Source organism: Salmo salar, chromosome 13, assembly GCF_965601325.2.
Source record: "Salmo salar chromosome 13, fSalSal1, whole genome shotgun sequence".
In the NCBI taxonomy this organism is placed as follows: Eukaryota; Metazoa; Chordata; class Actinopteri; order Salmoniformes; family Salmonidae; genus Salmo; species Salmo salar.
Window position 1 is genome coordinate 78,645,995 of NC_138303.1, and position 22,629 is coordinate 78,668,623.

General features: G+C 43.7%; 1 pseudogene; it reads left to right on the top strand.

Moving 5' to 3' along the window:
- The first annotated feature begins 5,766 nt into the window (after positions 1–5,766).
- Positions 5,767–18,096, top strand: LOC106568048 (gem-associated protein 5-like; annotated as a pseudogene).
- The last annotated feature ends 4,533 nt before the right edge of the window (positions 18,097–22,629 follow it).

Here is a 22,629-nt window from a genome sequence, read left to right on the forward strand (position 1 = left end):
CCTGTCAGGTGCAAAACACTAACAGAAACAATTACCCACAAAACCCAAAGGAAAAACATGCTCCCAATCAAAAAAACATGTGACTCCCAATCAGCAACAATGCTCTACAGCTGTGCCTGATTGGAAGCCACACGGCCAAAATCAATGAAACAAACCAACATAGAAAAATGCACATAGAACGCCCACCCAATGTAACACCCTGGCCTAACCAAAATAAAGAACAAAAACCCCTCTCTATGGCCTGGGGCCTGTTGCACAAAAGTAGAATTAAGACATCCGGGATAAATGACTCAGCTGAGCTCAATGAAGCCAAAACATGTGCGTCCAGGCTTAATTGGTTGCACAAAGACCAAGCCAGGATGAGCAGACACGGATTCATTAAGCCAGGTGAAACCAATCCTGGATAGGTGCGCGCTCACGGCTCACTCAAATAGACCCCGCCACAGATCACAGATTAACTGATTTACCATGGCAACTAGAGCCGCGTACTTTTCCCCGTCGGAAGCACAAATCCTCATGGAGGCATACGAGGAGGTAAAATATATAATTAAGAAGAAAGGCAACACCGCCACAGTGATAAAGCAAAGAGAAAAAGCGTGGCAAAGTATTGCAGACCGCCTGAATGCGTAAGTAGTGCACAATTACACAGTCACCGCTCCGCTGAAACATCACAATTACAATTCAAATATTTAATTCACATCTCCAAAAATGCAGTTGTACTGTAATTATGAAACGGTTAAATTTTTAATTGAAATGCACTGCAGATATGAGTGAAATTGTGTAAAGTAACTCCATCACACTGTATAAAGCTATGATAGATTTTTTGATATTTTTACTGAAAACAAGACAAAAATACCAAGTAATTTTTTGCAGTGTGACTCCATTAAATGTGTGTGTGTGTGTGTGTGTGTGTGTGTGTGTGTGTGTGTGTGTGTGTGTGTGTAGATTAAACATGAACGGGCCAAAACGGACATGGCAGCAGGTCAAAATCAAATACAAGAACATTCTGCAGAATGGTATGGTCCCTGACTAATATTTAACAAAGCACAAGCATATATTGTACCCAGAAGGTGCCTGCTCACACATTGTCTGTACTGTTTTAGCAGTGAAAAAGAATACCCACAGACAAGGCACGGGTGGTGGGTCACCAAAGGCTGACCTTACCCCAGCAGAGGACATGGCCTTGGAGCTAAATAAAGGCAGGCCCGTCTTAGAGGGGATCCCTGGGGGGAAAGAGACGAGCATAGGTTCCTCCCAAGATGCCACCCGCTTCATTCAAGGTATGTCCTTCCATCTCTACATGGGATACAACCACATTCATATTGAATCAATTTGGACTGTCTGACTTTGGTTTACCTATTGCCTTGCAGTGTCTGGCAGCACTGTGTTCCTGTTAGAGCCACCAGCACAAGCACCAGACGATGCTGATCCAGTGAGTACTCCATCAAAGGCATACTGTAGGCCTGGCATGTCTTGTCTACTAGCTTCAATATGAATCCGATTAAATGTGATAGGGTGAAGGCCCCAGTGCAGCAGCAACAGCACATGATGGAGACGATGATGAGGAGGAGACCATCTCTCTGGATTCCAGAAGGCATGAGGTATCATGTTAAGACTGTGAAAGTACTATTTACTCTACAATGGTGAGGAGTCCTCATCAAAATCAAAAAATCTAATTTCTTTTACAGGACCCAGATGCTATACAGTGGGAAAACCAGCCTGGCAACATAGTGCGTATTAATAAAAGGACACCACATCCTGCCAAATTCCAGCTGCGCTAATTGTATTGTGTTCACAGAGCTCACAAGCTATCAGAAAGTTGTATGGCAACCACCTCCGGCGCCAAATAGAACTGGCAGACATAGACATTCAGTACAAGAAGAAAAAGATGGAAAATCTTGCACTGGAGTCCGAAATAAAAAAGAGGACAATTAGGAAACTGGACCTTGAAATAAAAAAACTTGAGAGGGAGGTGAGATATGCCTTCAATGTACACTGTATGCTAACTGTAACACAAATGTATTAATCATTATTTTTCTTTCCTCCCCCAGCTCCAAGAAGATGACACAGCTCAAAATAAAAATTAGGTATATTCTCGTAAAGTCAAGTGAGCCATGACATATGAGCTCTTATTGTGAGCACACAGGACGGTGGCATCTTTCTAAGGTTTTTTTTATTTTCCCAGCAATCAGTACAACCAAGTCATCGTTATAAGGCATCGCCCTCTTTTGCCCACCCCCCCAGCACCAGGTGTGGCCACTAGCCTATATGAAGGCCCAAAATTGTGTGTTCCTTTCTGCTCTGACAATGGCATGCCCATTCGTGCGAGATGTGGTGGATGAAGAAGCACTTGTGCTGAGGAGAGCCTTCAGGCGAGAAAGGGTCTTCAGGGACCGGTTGGACCCACTGGCCTTCCCTGATGACCATCTATATGAAAGATACAGGTTTTCTGCAGATGGCATCAGGTATCTATGCAGACTACTGGGTCCCAGGATTAAGCACCGCACTGCACGGAGCCATGCACTGAGTGTGGAGCAAATGGTTTGTGTGGCCTTGCGCTTTTTTTCTAGTGGAGCCTTCCTGTACTCAGTGGGGGATGCAGAACAGCTGAACAAGGCCACAATTTGCCGCACAATAAGGAGTGTGTGTCTGGCTATCAAAGCATTAGCAGATGTCTTCATCTCCTTCCCTGGCCACAGAAGACTCTGTGACATCAAAGAGGAGTTCTATAGGATTGCAGGTAAGAGGATCTACAAATTACAGGACAACTGTTAACACATAGTAGGATACTCATTACTTTGTGTGACAGGTTTCCCCAATGTCATTGGTGCAGTGGACTGCACACACATAAGGATAAAAGCCCCCTCGGGTGCCCATGAGGCCGATTTTGTGAATAGGAAATCCTTTCACAGCATTAATGTTCAGGTGAACATAACTTTTTGATATTGTCCATTGACGAACACTCTGCATTGCCAGTGATGTGCATTGATTGGTGTAATATTCCTCATCTTATGATTTCAGATGGTCTGCAATGCTGACTGTGTGATCAGCAATGTTGTGGCAAAATGGCCTGGCTCAGTCCATGACTCCAGAATCTTTCGGGCCTCTGAAATCTATCAGTGCCTATCACAAGGTAAGCCACACAACCCCTATTTATAACCATCATGGCTGTGTCAAGAATATCACTGTGTTTATGAGGTAGTAATGATGAGATTTTGTGTTGACAGGTGAATTCTCTGGTGTGCTGCTGGGAGACAGGGGGTATGGCTGCCAGCCTTTTCTCCTGACACCTTTCACAGACCCCCAGGAAGCACAGCAGGCCTACAACCATGCCCATGCCAGGACCAGGGCCAGAGTTGAAATGACCTTTGGCCTCCTGAAGGCACGCTTTCACTGCCTTCACAAATTAAGGGTCAGCCCTGTTAGGGCATGTGATATTACTGTGGCTTGTGCTGTCCTCCACAATGTGGCCTGCCTGAGGAAGGAGAGGGCCCCCAGAGTGCCACCAGCCATGGACTGGGACAATCCGGCAATCTTCCCTGATGACGACAGTGGTCGGCTGCTGAGGGACCAATATGTGTTGAATTATTTTAGTTAGTATGTGTGCTTTCAATTTTGGTTAAATATGTCCTGCGGTGGCAGAGGAATTGGGGTTTTTTTGGGTTCGTTTTTTTACGAATTTGGCCTCTTATGATGTTTGTGCGGTATACTGTGTGTAATACAAGGCTGCAGGGAGGCTACTGCATCCATTCATTTGTCTGTTCAGTTGATGTGTATGGATTTGTCCTGCATTTATTTTAGTGTGCAGACATGCAGGGTGTGTTATATACAGACCTTTGAATGTGTATGTATCATTTTGTATAATATGCTTGGATTCTGTGCTTTCCATCTTGTAGTCACTGTGACTTCAGTTTCGAAAGGAGCTGATGGTTTACCTGCTTTGTTTTGTCCTTATTCAATAAAGGAACATAATGTTACACATTGTGTTTTTATATTCATATGGAATGTGTATTTGTTTATATGACAGAGTACTAGGGCCACACTGAAGAAAAAGGATAAAGTCATAAATTTATGAGGCTGGTTCTTTCTGCAGAAAAGCTACATATTGTTTTTACAGTTTTGATACTTATGACAATGTGATACTTAATATTCTGGCACATCAGCATGTCTTTGTTTATGAAACCATACTGAAGTACAATTTCACGAAATGCCCCACATCTGTCATTTTAACAACTGTCCTCCTTTAAAACAACCGGTTACAATATTATTACTTGTGTTTTTTTCCCCTCTGTGGCCCTAATATTCTATCATTTTATATATAGCCTTATAGTCTATGGGAAACTGTAAATTATCTAATGATAGCAACATAATCTAAAAATTATTTTTTATCCAAAATCATTGAAATTAATGATCACAAACGTTTAAATAATGACAGTGGGTCTAGTTATGTGATAACAATGTATAGTGAGCAGTGAAATAACTATTGGTTTCCATTTGTGGTGACTGCTGACTGACATTAGGGATGAGATTAAATAGATCCTGGAATTTAGCCTGGTCTGGAGCAGGCTAGCTCCACAGAATAAATCTCCATGGTAATTTATACCATAACATATCCTCCTGCCCCCTATCCATCTTTAGTGCAACCGGATTACGGATCAATTGAGCCAGGATCACCAAGATATCCTGGCTTAATCCCTTATCCTAGTTTTGTGCAACAGGCCCCAGAGCTTTGTGAGTCACTCACTGTTGTGCAGCCAGGTGATCTAGTTACGATATGGAATTCACAACAAAATGTTTGCCAGCTAGATATTTTATAACTATTAACTTAACTGTCTAAAATGTGCTAAATGCTCTGCAGTTGTGCATTTGGTTTGCTAATTTAGTAGCTAGTTAGCTCTCTAGCCAAGTGCTTAGCTTCTTGCAAAATCAAGCTTTGCTTGGTAACAGCAGAGACTTCCCTCCTGGATCAAGAGCTTTGCTGTCTAATATTTGTTTTGTGCGTGCAGCAAACTGTGAGTAGCATTTTTTTGTTACTTGTATAGGTTTATGAGCTGGGATTTCTGTCCTGCAAATAGTTTAGGTCAGAGACTGTATACAATTCTTGCAATACTCGTTAGCATTTACTTAGCATTCGATATGGGATTTTACATGTACTTGTTAGCATTGGTAACCTCGAATCTCAGAGACTCAGTGGGGTTTGAAAATAGCACCCCTTGTGTTCAGTGCCGGTATTAATGAATATCCCGGGATGTACAAGGTTGGTATGAAAGCATTACAATCTGGATACCACCCAAGCCTACTAGGGGTTAAGGTTAGGGTTAGGAACTGTATTATAGGGGAAGGGTTAGCTAAGTAGCTAAAATGGAGTAAGTAGTTGCAAAATCTGTAAAAATGCTGTTTGTGATGATTTTTGAACACACAACCTTTGGGTTGCTAAACGTTTGCATTATGCGTTATAGGCCCAACCATCCATCCATCCTTCTCAACCAACCACCCAACTTTAGTTTGAGCCTTTTTTCCCTTAAGAAACCTTCTGTCTTATGTAGCCATACCAAACGTAACCTACCATACAAATTTGAGAGGTCCGGATTTTCATTTACTTTACGTTTACTATGTTACGTCTAGTCTATGAGACCAGGCTGCTATATTTATAAATCTATTTATATCTGAGATACTGTATAGCGGCGGTTTAATCAAATTCAAACTGTTAGTGATTATCATAATTTCCCACCAAGATAATTACATTTCATATCTATTATGACATTAATGAATGGTCTTTATTGTGTTGTTCCCAGGCCTCCTCAGGTATCTAGCACTTATCACAAAAAGGCTGTGTACACATTAGCCTGGGAACCCCCAGTCACCCCTCTGTCAATTGGTAAGCTCTTAAGTCTATCTAAGTGTGTGTACTGTATGCTGAGCACTCTCTGACCCAGCAACTTCTGCGAGTGGGCGTTGTGCCAAAGCCATGAGTCAGCAGAAAACATCTCTTGACGCTTTTGTAATATACTCCATAATTGAGTTGAGAAAACGCTTACCTCTCTCCCTGAGCCATTCACTGGGAAATCAAGATGGTGGAAAGTTAATTTTACCAGCTTCCGGCAGATGACATTTTGATTACCATATCCGTCATTCCGCCTTTTGAAACAGTAAACATAATTGCTGCTGTGTGAAGGATCTGCTGATGGTTTCTAAACCAACAAAGACCATGTTAATTTGTTTAGATACTTTTTGCTGGCGTGGCTCCTCCTCCTGCTGGTGGCCCAGAGTGGCATGTGGACATTGAGATTGAGATGTGACCTCTTGAGGGTTATCGTTGACTGATTAGTGTTGTGTCAGACTTTACCATAATATACGCTGGATGAGTATGATGGTCTGTATGACTTTGCAAGTGTGTGTGTGTGTGTGTGTGTGTGTGTGTGTGTGTGTGTGTGTGTGTGTGTGTGGTGTGTGTGTGTGTGTGTGTGTGTGTGTGTGTGTGTGTGTGTGTGTGCGTGTGCGTGAATAAGAGAGACAACATGGTGCTAAAACATTGTGTAACAGTCAGTGTGTAATCTCCTGGCGGAGCTATACAGGCTGTCCTACAGCCTGTATAGCGGTGCTGGAGAGGGCCTCATCCTACAGCATAACCCCTGGAAACTGACAGGAGAGTCCACAGACATTGACAGGGTCATCAAGTACACCAACAGCATCATGGTGAGACGCAGAGGTTCTCTACATTTATGTATTTATCTATTCCTTTTCAGCAGGACCCTCTACATAACTCCCTAAGTATTTTACCCAGTCACTGCATGTGGCGATGTGCAATTGAATATAATGGTGTTAATTTGAATACATTTTGAAGGTCATGTTCTATTTTATGCAGCACAAGCTGTCACCCCAAACAGATCTCAGCTGGAAACCAGATGGTAAAGTTGTGGCCATTGGCAATGAGGACGGGTGAGTCGTCATTCCCTTAAACTGTGTATAGGCCTGGAGAATTAACTAGAGGCAACTGTCATCTAAAATGATTGATGAGTGCCTGTCTAAAATGAGACTGTAGCTGTACTGAAGGTTTTACTGTAAAATGTATTACGAAGTTTAAATGCACTTTGGGAAAAAGTGATTTGAATGTGGTCATTTTATTTATGTATCCATTTTAACTAGGTCTCAAAGTGCTTAAGATTATATTGGGGCAACTATAATTCCTGTTTTTTTCTCTCTCAGGTCCATAGAGGTGTACCAGGTCCGATTCTCAAGCTGCTGTGTACCATCCAGCAGCACCATAAGATCATCAACGTGCTGCGCTGGCATCTTGACCACAGCTCCCTGCCCAAGCTGCAGCACCTCCTGGCCTCTGGATCCAGCAACACTGTAGTCTAGGTCCACGACCTCCGCACTGTCATAGGTGAGGGGAGTTCCCCAGGTGTGTATGCTGGTGCCGAATCATATTTTAAGATCAGAGTGTTTAAATCTCCTGTTGATATGTTGTATGATCTGTGTTAAAGACAAGAGTGGACATCTCAAGGTCTGATGCAGAGGGTAAATGGGGTGCAGAGGCAGCAGTGAGCCAGCAGAGGGCTCCATTTGGAAAGGTAGCAACGTAAAACTAATGGTCTTGGAAGATATACACTGAGTGTATGAAACATTACGAACACCTGCTATTTCCATGACATAGACTGATCAGGTGAAAGCTATGATCCCTTATTGTCACTTGTTAAATCCACTTCAATCAGTGTAGATGACGGGAAATAGATTTTTAAGAAGGATCTTTAAGCCTTGAGACATTTGAGCCATTGATTGTGTATGTGTGCCATTCAGAGGGTGAATGGACAAGACAAAAGATTTAATAAGTGCTTTTGAACAGGGTAGGGTAGTAGGTGCCAGGCACACCAGTTTGTGTCAAGAACTACAACGCTGCTGGGTTTTTAACGCTCAACAGTTTTCCCTGTGTATCAAAAAGGGTCCACAACCCAAAGGACATCCACCCAACTTGACACAACTGTGGAACACATTGGAGTCAGCACGTGTAATGTTTTTTTCGACACCTTGTTGGGTTAATGCCCTGACAAATTGAATCTGTTCCTAGGGCAAAAAGGGGGACACACCTACTCATTCAAGGGTTTTTCTTTATTTTTACTATTCTACATTGTAGAATAATAGTGAAGACTTCAAAATATGAAACAACACATATGGAATCATGTAGTAACCAAAAAAGTGTTAAACAAATCAAAATATATTTTATATTTGAGATTCTTCAAAGTAGCCACCCTTTGCCTTGATGACAGCTTTGCACAATCTTGACATTCTCTCAACCAGCTTCAGGAAGTAGTCACATGGAATGCATTTCAATTAAAAGGTGTGCCTTGTTAAATGTTCATTTGTGGAATTTATTTTCTTCTTAAAGTGTTTGAGCCAATCAGTTGTGTCGTGACAAGGTAGGGGTGGTATACAGAAGACAGCCCTATTTGGTTAAAGACCAAGTCCATATTATGTCAAGAACAGCTCAAATAAGCAAAGAGAAACGACAGTCCATCATTACATTAAGACATGAAGGTCAGTCAATGCGCTCAATGCGGACAATTTCAAGAAGTTTCTTCAATTGCAGTCGCAAAAAACATGAAGTGCTATGATGAAACTGGCTCTCATGAGGACCGCCATAGGAAATGGACCCAGAATTACCTCTGCTGCAGAGGATAAGTTCATTATAAATCTACTAACCTCAGAAATTTCATCCCAAATCAATGCTTCACAGAGTCCAAGTAACAGACACATCTCAACATCAACTATGAGGAGACTGCGTGAATCAGGCCATGGTCAAATTACTGAAAAGTAACTACTACTAAAGGACATCAACATTAAGAATAGACCTGCTTGGGCCAAGAAACAAGAGCAATGGACATTAGACCGATGAAAATCTATCCTATGTTCTGATGAGTCCAAATTTATGATTTTTGGTTCCAACTGCCATGTCTTTGTAAGAAGCAGAGTAGGTGAACGGATGATCTCCGCATGTGCTTTGCTGCTGACACTGTCTGTGATTTATTTAGAATTCAAGGCACACTTAACCAGCATGGCTACCACAGCACTCGCAGCAATACGTCATCCCATCTGGTTTGCCCTTAGTGGGACTATCATTTGTTTTTCAACAGGACAGTGACCCAACACACCTCCAGGCTGTGTAAGGGCTATTTGACCAAGAAGGAGAGTGATGGAGTGCTGCATCAGATGACCTGGCCCCCAGAATCACACTACCTCAACCCATTTGAGATTATTTGGAATGAGTTGGACCGCAGAGTGAAGGAAAAGCAGCAAACAAGTTCTCAGTATATGTGGAAACTCCTTCAAGACTGTTGGAAAAGCATTCCAGGTGAATCTGGTTGAGAGAATGCCAAGAGTGTCTAATGCTGTCATCAAGGCAAAGGGTGGCTACTTTGAAGAATCTCAAATATCAAATATATTTTGATTTGTTTAACACTTTTTAGTTACTACATGATTCCATATTTGTTAATTCATTGTTTTGATGTCTTCACTATTATTCTACAATCAGAGCAGTGTGCAGTGGGATGGCGATTGCGTTGTCTGTGGACATATTGGGGCGATAAGCAAATTGGAGTGGGTCTAGGGTATCAGGTAGGGTGGAGGTGATATGATCCTTGGCTAGTCTCTCAAAGCACTTCATGATGACAGGAGTGCTACGGGGCAATAGTCATTTAGTTCAGTTACCTTAGCTTTCTTGGGAACATTAACAATGGTGGCCATCTTGAAGCATGTGGGCACGGCAGACTGGGATAGGGATTGATTGAATATGTCCGTAAACACACCAGCCAGCTGGTCTGCGCATGCTCTGAGGACGTGGCTTGGGATACCGTCTGGGCCGGCAGCCTTGCGAGGGTTAACATGTTTAAATGTTTTACTCACGTTGGCCACGGTGAAGGAGAGCCCACAGGCTTTGGAAGCGGGTCGTGTCAGTGTATTGTCCTCAAAGCGAGCAAAGCAGTTGTTTAATTTGTCTGAGAGCAAGACGTTGATGTCCGCGACGGGGCTGGTTTTGTTTTTGTAATCTGTGATTGACTGTAGACCCTGCCACATACGTCTCGTGTTTGAGCGGTTGAATTGTGACTCTACTTTGTCTCTACAGTCGTGGCCAAAAGTTTTGAGAATGACACAAATACAGTGGGGTAAAAAAGTATTTAGTCAGCCACCAATTGTGCAAGTTCTCCCACTTAAAAAGATGAGAGAGGCCTGTAATTTCCATCATAGGTACACGTCAACTATGACAGACAAAATGAGAAAAAAAATCCAGAAAAATCACATTGTAGATTTTTTTTGAATTTATTTGCAAATTATGGTGGAAAATAAGTATTTGTTCATAACAAAAGTTTATCTCAATACTTTGTAATATACCCTTTGTTGGCAATGACACAGGTCAAACGTTTTCTGTAAGTCTTCACAATTTTTTTTTTCCAGGCCTCACTCATCTTTTTAAGTGGGAGAACTTGCACAATTGGTGGCTGACTAAATACTTTTTTGCCCCACTGTATTAATTTCCACAAAGTTTGCTGCTTCAGTGTCTTTAGATATTTTTGTCAGATGTTACTATGGAATACTGAAGTATAATTATAAGTGTCAAAGGTTTTAATTGACAATTACATGAAGTTGATGCAAAGAGTCAATATTTGCAGTGTTGACCCTTCTTTTTCAAGACCTCTGCAATCCGCCCTGGCATGCTGTTAATTAACTTCTGGGCCACATCCTGACTGATGGCAGCCCATTCTTGCATAATCAATGCTTGGGGTTTGTCAGAATTTGTGGGGTTTTGTTTGTCCACCTGCCTCTTGAGGATTGACCACAAGTTCTCAATGGGATTAAGGTCTGGGGAGTTTCCTGGCCATGGACCCAAATATCTATGTTTTGTTCCCCGAGCCACTTATCCCTTTTGCCTTATGGCAAGGTGCTCCATCATGCTGGAAAAGGCATTGTTCATCACCAACCTGTTCCTGGATGGTTGGGAGAAGTTGCTCTCGGAGGATGTGTTGGTACCATTCTTTATTCATGGCTGTGTTCTTAGGTAAAATTGTGAGTGAGCCCACTCCCTTGGCTGAGAAGCAACCCCACACATGAATTATCTCAGGATGCTTTACTGTTGGCATGACACAGGACTGATGGTAGCGCTCACCTTGCCTTCTCCGGACAAGCTTTTTTCCAGATGCCCTAAACAATCGGAAAGGGGATTCATCGGAGAAAATGACTTTACCCCAGTCCTTAGCAGTCCAATCCCTGTACCTTTTGCAGAATATCAGTCTGTCTCTGATATTTTTCCTAGAGAGAAGTGGCTTCTTTGCTGCCCTTCTTGACACCAGGCCATCCTCCAAAAGTCTTTGCCTCACTGTGCGTGCAGATGCACTCACACCTGCCTGCTGCCATTCCCGAGCAAGCTCTGTACTGGTGGTGCCCCGATCCCACAGCTGAATCAACTTTAGGAGACGGTCCTGGCACTTGCTAGACTTTCTTGGGCGCCCTGAAGCCTTCTTCACAACAATTAAACCGCTCTCCTTGAAGTTCTTGATGATCCGATAAATGGTTGATTTAGGTGCAATCTTACTGGCAGCAATATCCTTGCCTGTAAGCCCTTTTTGTGCAAAGCAATGATGACGGCACGTGTTTGCTTGCAGGTAACCCTGGCTGACAGAGGAAGAACAATGATTCCAAGCACCACCCTCCTTTTGAAGCTTCCAGTCTGTTATTCGAACTCAATCAGCATGACAGAGTGATCTCCAGCCTTGTCCTTGTCAACACTCACACCTGTGTTAACGAGAGAATCACTGACATGATGTCAGCTGGTCCTTTTGTGGCAGGGCTGAAATGCAGTGGAAATGTTTTTTGGGGATTCAGTTCATTTGCATGGCAAAGAGGAACTTTGCAATTAATTGCAATTCATCTGATCACTCATCATAACATTCTGGAGTATATGGAAATTGCCATCATACAAACTGAGGCAGCAGACTTTGTGAAAATTAATATTTGTGTCATTCTCAAAACCTTTGGCCACGACTGTATACTGATGCTTTGCTTGTTTGATTGCCTTGCGGAGGGAATAGCGGCACTGTTTGTATTCGGTCATGTTTCCAGTCACCTTGCCATGATTAAAAGTGGATATTCGCTCTTTGAGTTTCGCTCGAATGCTGCCATCAATCCACGGTTTCTGGTTCGGGAAGGTTTTAATCGTCACAGTGGGTACAACATCACCGATGCACTTGCAAATAAACTCGCTCACAGAGTCAGCGTATACGTCAATGTTGTTGTTCTTAGACCTTTAGTTTTACATCTACCATATACAGTGCATTCAGAAAGTATTCAGACCCCTTGACTTTTTCCACATTTTGTTATGTTACAGCTGTATTCTAATATAGATTAAATTGTTTTCCCCCTCATAAATCTACACACAATACCCCATAATGAGAAAGCAAATGTATAAAAAATACAAACCTGAAATATCACATTTACATAAGTATTCAGACCCTTTACTCAGTACTTTGTTGAAGCACCTTTGGCAACGATTACAGTCTTGAGTTTTTGTGGTATTGTCACATTGTATAAATGATTGGAGACAGGCACAGGAATACGTAATAGGGGGTTTTAATACTCTACCCAAAAATACAACAAGCCTTGAAAGGCACGGGGACGAAGCCCAAAACAAACATGTATACAAAACACAGGGATGTAAATCCAAACAAAAGAGCGAGGTTAAACCTCTAATAAATACACGGGACGAGACCCGTAATAATAATGCACAGGACGAGACCTGTAAACAATGCACGGGAGGAGACCCGCAATAACAATTGCACAATACTACACGGGACGAGACCCGTAATAATGAGTACACAATACACGCAGCACGAAAGCCAAAACAACAAAGCACAGGTACTCACAAGACCAACGGACATGGGATCAATAACCAACCAAACAATGGTGAACAGAGGGCACATATATACAATTACTAATCAGGGAGAACGGGAACCATGTGTCCGTAATAAAACAGTTCAGTGACACCTAGAGGCCGGTGACGTAGACTCCGGAGCTGGTGCCCGGAATGAGCAACAGTACCGGAGGAATCCGTGACAGGTATGATGCTTAAAGCTTGGCACACCTGTATTTGGGGAGTTCCTCCCATTCTTCTCTGCAGATCCTCTCAAGCTCTGTCAGGTTGGATGGGGAGTGTCGTTGCACAGCTATTTCCAGGTCTCTCCAGAGACGTTAGATCAGGTTCAAGTCCGGGCTCTGGCTGGGCCACTCAAGGACATTCAGAGACTTATCCGAAGCCACTCCTGCGTTCTCTTAGCTGTGTGCTTAGGATCGTTGTCCTGTTGGAAGGTGAACCTTCACCCCAGTCTGAAGTCCTGAGCGCTCTGGTGTAGGTTTTCATCAAGGATCTCTCTGTACTTTGCTTCATTAATCTTTCCCTCAATCCTGACTAGTCTCCCAGTCCTTACCACTGAAAAACGTTCCCACAGCATGATGCTGCCACCCCCATGCTTCACCATGGGGATTGTGCCAGGTTTCCTCCAGACGTGACGCTTGGCATTCAGGCCAAAGGGTTCAATCTTGGTTTCATCAAACCAGAGGATCTGGTTTCTAATGGTTTGAGGCTCTTTAGATGCCGTTTTGCAAACTCCAAGCGGGATTTCATGTGCCTTTTACTGAGGAGTGGCTTCCGTCTGGCCTCTCTACCACAAAGGCCTTATTGGTGGAGTGCTGCAGAGATGGTTGTCCTTCTGGAACTTTCTACCATCTCCACAGAGGAACTCTAGAACACTGTCAAAGTGATCATTGGGTTCTTGGTCACCTCCCTGACCAAGTCCCTTCTCCCCGATTGCTCAGTTTGGCCAGGCGGCCAGCTCTAGGAAGAGTCTTGGTGGTTCCAAACTTCTTCCATTTAAGAATGATGTAGGCCACTGTGTTCTTGGGGACCTTCAATGCCTCATAAATGTTTTAGTACCCTTCCCCAGATCTGTGCCTTGACACAATCCTGTCTCGGAGCTCTACGGACAATTCCATTCAACCTCATGGCTTGGTTTCTGCTCTGACATCCATTGTCAAATGTGGGACCTTATATGGACATGTGTGTGCCTTTCCAAATCATGTCCAATCAATTGAATTTACCACATTAAATTGTAGAAACATCTCAAGAAACATCTCAAGGATGATCAATGGAAACAGGATGCACCTGAGCTCAATTTTGAGTCTTAAAGCAAAGGGTCTGAATAATTATGTAGATAAGGTATCTGTTTAAGTTTTATAATGTAAAAAAAACTGTTTTTGCTTTGTCATTATGGGGTATTGTGTGTAGATTGATGATAACATGTTTTTATTTAGTCCATTTTAGAATAAGGCTGTAACTTAACAAAATGTGGAAAAAGTCAAGAGGTCTGAATACTTTCTGAATGCACTGTATACACTGTGTATCCCATTTGTGTCCCGTGTGTATATGATATATATGCTGTTTTACATTTTTGGTATGAGTTAACAATTTCTGGTTAATTTCACAGTATTTTAATTTCTAAAGTGCTCTTTTTTTTCTTGTCTGTGTTCAGAGACTCCCCTAGAGAATCCCGTTGCGGTGACCGAGGTGTATTGGAGCCTGGCGGTTCACACTGCCAAGATGACCGGCCTGGCTGGAGGCCCCATCACGACAGGCGACTGGTCACGTCTGTTATGATGGTACAGCACAAGTCAGTCCCAATGCATAAACATAACTGTATATACTGTAGATGGGAATAGGGTTTTGCTGCTACAAATTCCAATCAGCCGCTATTGAGTTGCAATGTATTATATTATTTTTCTATTCTATCACAACTACTGTTCTATATGTGATCCTCAGTTGTGGGATGTGCAGAAGGAGTAGGGGATTTGTAAATACAGGGCTCACAGGGGCCGGCTGCAGTGTGTCCAGTGGTCTCCTGTGGACCTGGACCAGGTCTGGACGGGAGCAAATTACTTCACTGTGCAGGAGTGGGCCGTGTCCAAGCAGGAGTTCCCAAGCCCCCCAAAGGTAACAAACACAGAGCATCACTGTGGAGTTGACCACTAGTATCTCCTCTGTGACAGGTAGCACTGTAGCCATGTCCAGTCCAGCATTACATTCAGGCTGTCTCAATCCAGTCATCTTCAATTGCATCTTTAATTGCTGCCATACAAGTTAAGAATTATCATATCATACATACTACTCATTTCCTTTCAGTTTCTTCATCCAGTAATTAAATGGACAGACCAGTGGTGGAGAAAGTACAACATTTAGGGAAATCCTTATTAACTGTGAAGAAAGAAATGAAAAAAGTGGAGAAACCAACAAGAACATTATTGTTCATAGAGCCCTGAGTTTTTCCTGACCACGTGACATGACCAGGAAAACCTCAGCACCCTATGTCAACTAACACACAGTTACAAGTCCTATTCATTTACTTATCATGACAAGTATAAGTCTGCATGATCAGTCTCCATCCACTGCAACCCCCTTTAGTGTTTGCTGTCTTTTTTTCTTGAGGTGTCTCTAAAGATGAGGAACCCTAGCTCCATGCTGCCCCTCAGTATGTCCATGGACCACCGGCCCAGGGAAGACCTCCAGCAGGACTGTCTCAACCTGGCCACAGTCAGGAACTCTGAGGGACTCTATCAGGATTATACCACAAGATTAGACATGTAGCCCAGTCGTTACACCTTTGAGGACCTATACAATCAACTAAGTACTCAACTATTGTTTACTGGCAACATTTTCATATGTTGGCGCCAGTGTAGAAAAAAATAACAAGGAGTTGTCTTTAGTTAAGTCTGCGTCATAAGATTCATGAGACAAATAAATAAGGTAGGTCATCATTTTATGTCCTCAAAGAGCAGTGTATGACCTCTGACCCTGTCTTTGTCCCCCCTTTCTGTCTTCAGCCCCTCCAGCCCACTATGTCCCAGGCCTGGGAGATCACATCCAATTGGGGCTGTTCACAGACAGAGTTGTTCTCTATAGGGTGTTACAGGAGGAAGGGTGAGGACGCCATGTTATGTTGTATTATATAATTGTTATCGCACGTTCATAATGAAAACACACTTGTTAAAACTGAGACTGTGGAAAGGTGACATCGCAGGTGCTCTGCAGGTGGCCACTGGGAAAGGAGACCTGAGTGATCACCTGCTCTCTCTTGCACGTATGGGTAAAGAGCACTAATTTCAAGTCTAAATGTTTTCCTATTTATTCCAGTTTAGAATGCATATTTACAATATTAAGCTCTTCCAATTCAGCAACCAACTAGGCAATTAGTATAATTCGTTGTTATCTTGCTCCTTGACAAAGTAATGAGTTTCTCTGTGGTACAGTGCTGTACAGTATGTATGCATGCAGGTGTAATAGTATTTGTGAAACCCTCAGCTTGCTACCAGGTGTGGCTGAGTACAGTGGATGCCTATGTGAAGCAGCTGTGTCTTCAGAAGCAGTTACTCAAGTCTGCCTCGCATCTCCTGTCCATCAACAAGGTCTACGAGGCCATAGACCTCAAGTCCCACCAGCTCTACAGGTCATTTAGCTCTACAGATTATTTTACACATAAATTATTATATAAAGAATATCAAAGTTAGTGTTGTATAAAGATTCAATAGAGTAATTCCCTTCTTCTTAGTGGTAGGATTTTAGATTATCTGTGACTGACCTATCAATGGGAGTGATCATTGGAATCTCTGAGCTGTGAGTGGCATGTTTGTCTGCTGTCTCATGGGGGGCCATAGCCCTGGCCATGGCTAGGCAGCAGCCAGGTGACCCTGTGCTCAAGGGGCTCTACACCACCTGGGCAACCGTGCTGGAGAAAGACGGCCACTTGACTACTGCTACTAAATGGTAAATGACAGACTAACATTTACCCATCTTCATTAATAAAACTGCATGTCGGTGTAAAAGTGCACTGTGTAACGCAGGTAGAGAAAAAGATGGTTCCTCTGAATAGCTGACTTGATGCTAATGGAACAAGCTGTGTATTTATCAAATCAAATGTATCACACTGTTATCTTGCCGTGGACTCCAGCTTCGACGCTGCCAAGGTAATCACAAAGAAAAACGACCCAGTCTCACTGAAGATGCCCGCCAGTCTGGCGAAGATCTCTGGTGAAAGCGACCTGTCCCATTCACTCCACCTTAGAGGTGCCAAAGACCTCTACCTTAGATGTGGAGTCCTCACAGGATTGGCTGGGAGCACAGCAACTCCTCATCGCACAGGAGAGCATATTGGTTAGTTGCCCTGAACTGGCCAATGAGATATGTGTATTGATTTTCATGCTTGATCTCTACTGTCCCCCTCTGCTATAGGCCCATCGGTTACACTTCTGCACTATCGAGCTGCTCACTGTGAGTCTAACAGGGACAGACGTAGTGACTTGGAACTGTTCCTCCAGCCATCCCTGGTTTGCTTCCATCCCTGGTCTGCTTCCGGTAGCCAGGAAGCCAAGATGGCTTCCTGGCTACCCTGAGGGCTGTGTGGGAGAGGGAGTTTGGTGTCTCTCCCAGCAAGCCAGTGAAACTCAAAGCTCTTCACCAACAACTGAAAGCAATAGACAATCCACAGATGACACCTAACATTCCTATGAGACAGGTATGTCGTCAGTGGACAGAGACTTGACTGGTGCACGGCCCAGTACATCACTGGGGCTAAGCTGCCTGCCATCCAGGACCTCTACACCAGGCGGTGTCAGAGGAAGGCCCTAAAAATTATCAAAGACCCCAGCCACCCCAGTCATAGACTGTTCTCTCTACTACCGTATGGCAAGCGGTACCGTAGTGCCAAGTCTAGGACAAAAAGGCTTCTCAACATTTTTTACCCCCAAGCCCTAAGACTCCTGAACAGGTAATCAAATGGCTACCCGGACTATTTGCATTGTGTCCCCCCCCAACCCCTCTTTTTACGCTGCTGCTACTCTCTGTTTATCATATATGCATAGTCACTTTAACTACTCTGGACCCTGATCTCTCTTTTGACGAACATATCAAGACTGTTTCAAGGACAGCTTTTTTCCATCTACGTAACATTGCAAAAATCAGAAATGTTCTGTCCAAAAATGATGCAGAAAAATGTATCCATGCTTTTGTCACTTCTAGGTTAGACTACTGCAATGCTCTACTTTCCGGCTACCCGGATAAAGCACTAAATACACTTCAGTTAGTGCTAAATATGGCTGCTAGAATCCTGACCAGAACCAAAAAATTTGATCATATTACTCCAGTGCTAGCTTAAGGCAAGGGCTGATTTCAAGGTTTTACTGCTAACCTACAAAGCATTACATGGGCTTGCTCCTACCTATCTTTCCGATTTGGTCCTGCTGTACATACCTAAACGTACGCTAAGGTCACAAGACGCAGGCCTCCTAATTGTCCCTAGAATTTCTAAGCAAACGGCTGGAGGCAGGGCTTTCTCCTATAGAGCTCCATTTTTATGGAATAGTCTGCCTACCCATGTGAGAGACGCAGACTCGGTCTCAACCTTGAAGTCTTTATTGAAGACTCATCTCTTCAGTAGGTCCTATGATTGAGTGTAGTCTGGCCCAGGAGTGTGAAGGTGAACGGAAAGGCACTGGAGCAATGAACCGCCCTTACTGTCTCTGCCTGGCCGGTTCCCCTCTCTCCACTGGGATTCTCTGCCTCTAACCCTATTACAGGGGCTGAGTCACTGGCTTACTGGTGCTCTTCCATGCCGTCCCTAGGAGGGGTGCGTCACTTGAGTGGGTTGAGTCACTGATGTGGTCTTCCTGTCTAGGTTGGCGCCCCCCCTTGTGTTGTGCCGTGGCGGAGATCTTTGTGGGCTATACTCGGCCTTGTCTCAGGATGGTAAGTTGGTGGTTGAAGATATCCCACTAGTGGTGTGGGGGCTGTGCGTTGGCAAAGTGGGTGGGGTTATATCCTGCCTGTTTGGCCCTGTCCGGGGATATCATCGGATGGGGCCAAAGTGTCTCCTGACCCCTCCTGTCTCAGCCTCTAGTATTTATGCTGCAGTAGTTTATGTGTCGGGGGGCTAGGGTCAGTCTGTTATATCTGGAGTATTTCTCCTGTCTTATCCGGTGTCCTGTGTGAATTTAAGTATGCTCTCTCTAATTCTTTCTTTCTTTCTTTCTTTCTTTCTTTCTTTCTTTCTTTCTTTCTTTCTTTCTTTCTTTCTTTCTTTCTTTCACTTGGAGGACCTGAGCCCTAGCACCATGCCTCAGGACTACCTGGCATGATGACTCCTTGTTGTCCCCAGTCCACCTGGCCGTGCTGCTGCTCCAGTTTCAACTGTTTTGCCTGCGGCTATGGAACCCTGACCTGTTCACCGGATGTGTTACCTGTCCCAGACCTGCTGTTTTCAACTCTCTAGAGACAGCAGAAGCGGTAGAGGTTCTCTCAATGATCGGCTATGAAAAGCCAAGTGACATTTACTCCTGAGGTGCTGACCTGTTGCACCCTCGACAACTACTGTGATTATTATTATTTGTCCATGCTGGTCAATTATGAACATTTTAACATCTTGGCCATGTTCTGTTATAATCTCCACCCGGCATGCCAGAAGAGGACTGGCCACCCCTCATAGCCTGGTTCTTCTCTAGGTTTCTTCCTAGGTTTTGGCCTTTCTAGGGAGTTTTTCTTAGCCACCGTGCTTCTACACCTGCATTGCTTGCTGTTTGGGGTTTTAGGCTGGGTTTCTGTACAGCACTTTGTGGCATCAGCTGACGTAAGAAGGGCTATATAAATACATTTGATTTGAACTATACATTCATGTACATACTACCTCAATTGGGCCTACCAACCAGTGTTCCCGCACATTGGCTAACCAGGCTATCTGCATTGTGTCCCGCCACCCACCACCCCCTCTTTTACGCTACTGCTACTCTCTGTTCATCATATATGCATAGTCACTTTAACCATATCTACATGTGCATACTACCTCAATCAGCCTGACTAACCGGTATCTGCATGTAGCCTCGCTATTTTTATAGCCTCGCTACTGTATATAGCCTGTCTTTTTACTGTTGTTTTATTTATTTACTTACCTATTGTTCACCTAATACCTTTTTTGCACTATTGGTTAGTAAGCATTTCACTGTAAGTTCTACACCTGTTGTATTCTGTGCACGTGACAAATAAACTTTGATTTTATTTTATTTGCATAATTATTCTGTTGATGGGATGGAGAGCGATATTGACTGATACTGACCATATAGTCAGCAAATGTACGTTTGTAGACTTTTTGGGAAATATCTACTCTGTTGTAGACAGTGGTGCATCTTGTGTCTCATCTGAACCCACTGTAATGGCTCTTGCCCTCTTCCAGCTTCTGACACAACTGTCCCTGTACGTGACCCTGGGCACAGTGAGCTGGTTGTTAGGTGACTGGGGGGTGCCACTAGAAGAGCTGTTGCAGGGCGTGGCCAGAGGAAGTGAGGCGGGGCACTTCTCTCTGATGTCAGAGACGGGCAGGCTGCTATTTCCTCTTGGTCAGCGGTCACCAACCTTTTCTGAGTCAAGATCACTTTCGCATTTCATAGACTGACCAGGTGAATCCAGGTGAAAGCTATGATCCCTTATTGATGTCACTTGTTAAATCCACTTCAATCAGTGTAGATGAAGGGGAGGAAACAGGTTAAATAATGATTTTTAAGCCTTGAGATAATTGAGACATGGATTGTGGATGTATGCCATTCAGATGGTGAATAGGCAAGACAATAGATTTAAGTGCTTTTGAACTGGGAATGGTACTGTAGTAGGTGCCAGGCGCACCTGTCAAGAACAGTTTCCTGTGTGTATCAAGAATGGTCCACCACCCAAAGGACATCCAGCAAACTTGACACAACTGTGGGAAGCATTGGAGTCAACATGGGCCAGCATCCCTGTAGAACGCTTTCGACACCTTGTAGAGTTCATGCCCTGACAAATTGAGGCTGTTCTGACGGCAAAAGTGGAGGGTGCAACTAAATATTAGGAAGGTGTTCCTAATGTGTGGTATACTCTGTGTATATTTGCCATTGTATTTGTAGTGTACCTTCAATTTCGAAATTTGACTTTTATGATAACCATAGAGCAAAGGGAGTACCTATTAAGTTGCACAACTGAATGCATTCAACCGAAATATGTTTTCCGCATTTAACCCAACCCCTCTGAATCAGAGAGGTGCACGGGGGCTGCCTTAATCAACGTCCATGTCGTCAGCGAACTGGTGTTGTTGGGGGATTAACTGCTTTGCTTAAGGGCAGAACAGCAGATTTTTACACATTGCCTGCTCTGGGATTCGAACCAGCAGCCTTACAGTTACTGGCCCAACTCTCTAAACCGCTAGGATACCTGACACAGTATCCATTACATATCATGTTAACAGACAACAACAAATCTTAATATACAATTGATGTTACAGAATGGTTAGTTATTTACTTATTTTCTTTACTGTAATATAATGCATTGATAACAAGTCAATTGTATGGATTATGCATTCATGTCTCCTGACCCCTCCTGTCACACCCTGATCTGTTTCACCTGTCTTTGTGATTGTCTCCACCCTCCTCCAGGCGTCGGCCATCTTTCCCATTATCCCCAGTGTATTTATACCTGTGTTGTCTGTTTCCAAATCGTCTTGTTTGTAAAGTCAACCAGCGTTTGTTTCAGTATGATATATTGGATAAAGTAATAAAGACAGACACCAATGTCTAGTTCAATAGCCTTGTTCATGCATTGTACAAATCCCTACACGCGGAGTCCGGGGAACAGTCCGGCTAGTCGATTACCTATCAACTAGACTCCGTAACATCATCCTTTTCAATAGAAAGTGCAAACATAACAGCATAACATTAAATTCTTAACAATCAAGTCATAACAATTAAGAACGCATGACATTTTCTTTTTACCTCAGTTGTCATCTTCCTTTCTTTTTAAATTTTCTTTTTCTTTTTTTCTTTATTTTCTTTTATTTTATTTTTTTTAATTTTTTAAAAAATGTTTATTTTTATAAACAGGAGGACAAGTTAACACAGTCTCTTGCTTACAGAGTAAGCCTGTCCGGTGGCTTGCACAGCCGACCCACCCGTGAGTAAGTATTGGCTCTGACAGGGGTAGGATTAGGGCCACGAGCTGGAGAGCTTGGTGGGGTAGAAGCCTCACCTTCAGTTGGCTCATGTCTCAATTCTGCACCTCTTACCCTTAGGCCTGGACTGTGATCCATCTCATCTAGGTGAGTGTATGGCGTGTTCTGGTTTGTCCGCTCTGCTATGCGCAGATCCACCCGATTGCGACGATAGAGGGAGCCACCAACATCCACCAGGTAAGAGCGTGGTGCAACTCTCTGTAGGCACGTGCCCAGCCTCCAAAGTCCTGTGTGGTCTCCCGGCAGCGGTTTCATCCTTATCGTTTCACCCACCTCCAGTTCTGGTAGGTCTCGAGCAGTCCGGTCGTAGAAGCACTTAGCGAGCTGCTTTCTGCGACGCAGTTTGTCCGTGACGCCAACCATGACGCAGGGCTCAAGTAGCTTGTTAGCTACGGGGATGGTAGTCTTCAGACGTCTGGACAGAAGGCGTTGTGCTGGGCTGCTGTCCATGTTTTCGGTGGGTGTGTTCCTCCACTGTAAGATCGCTTTCCATGGGTCGTTGCTGTCGCGCGCGGCC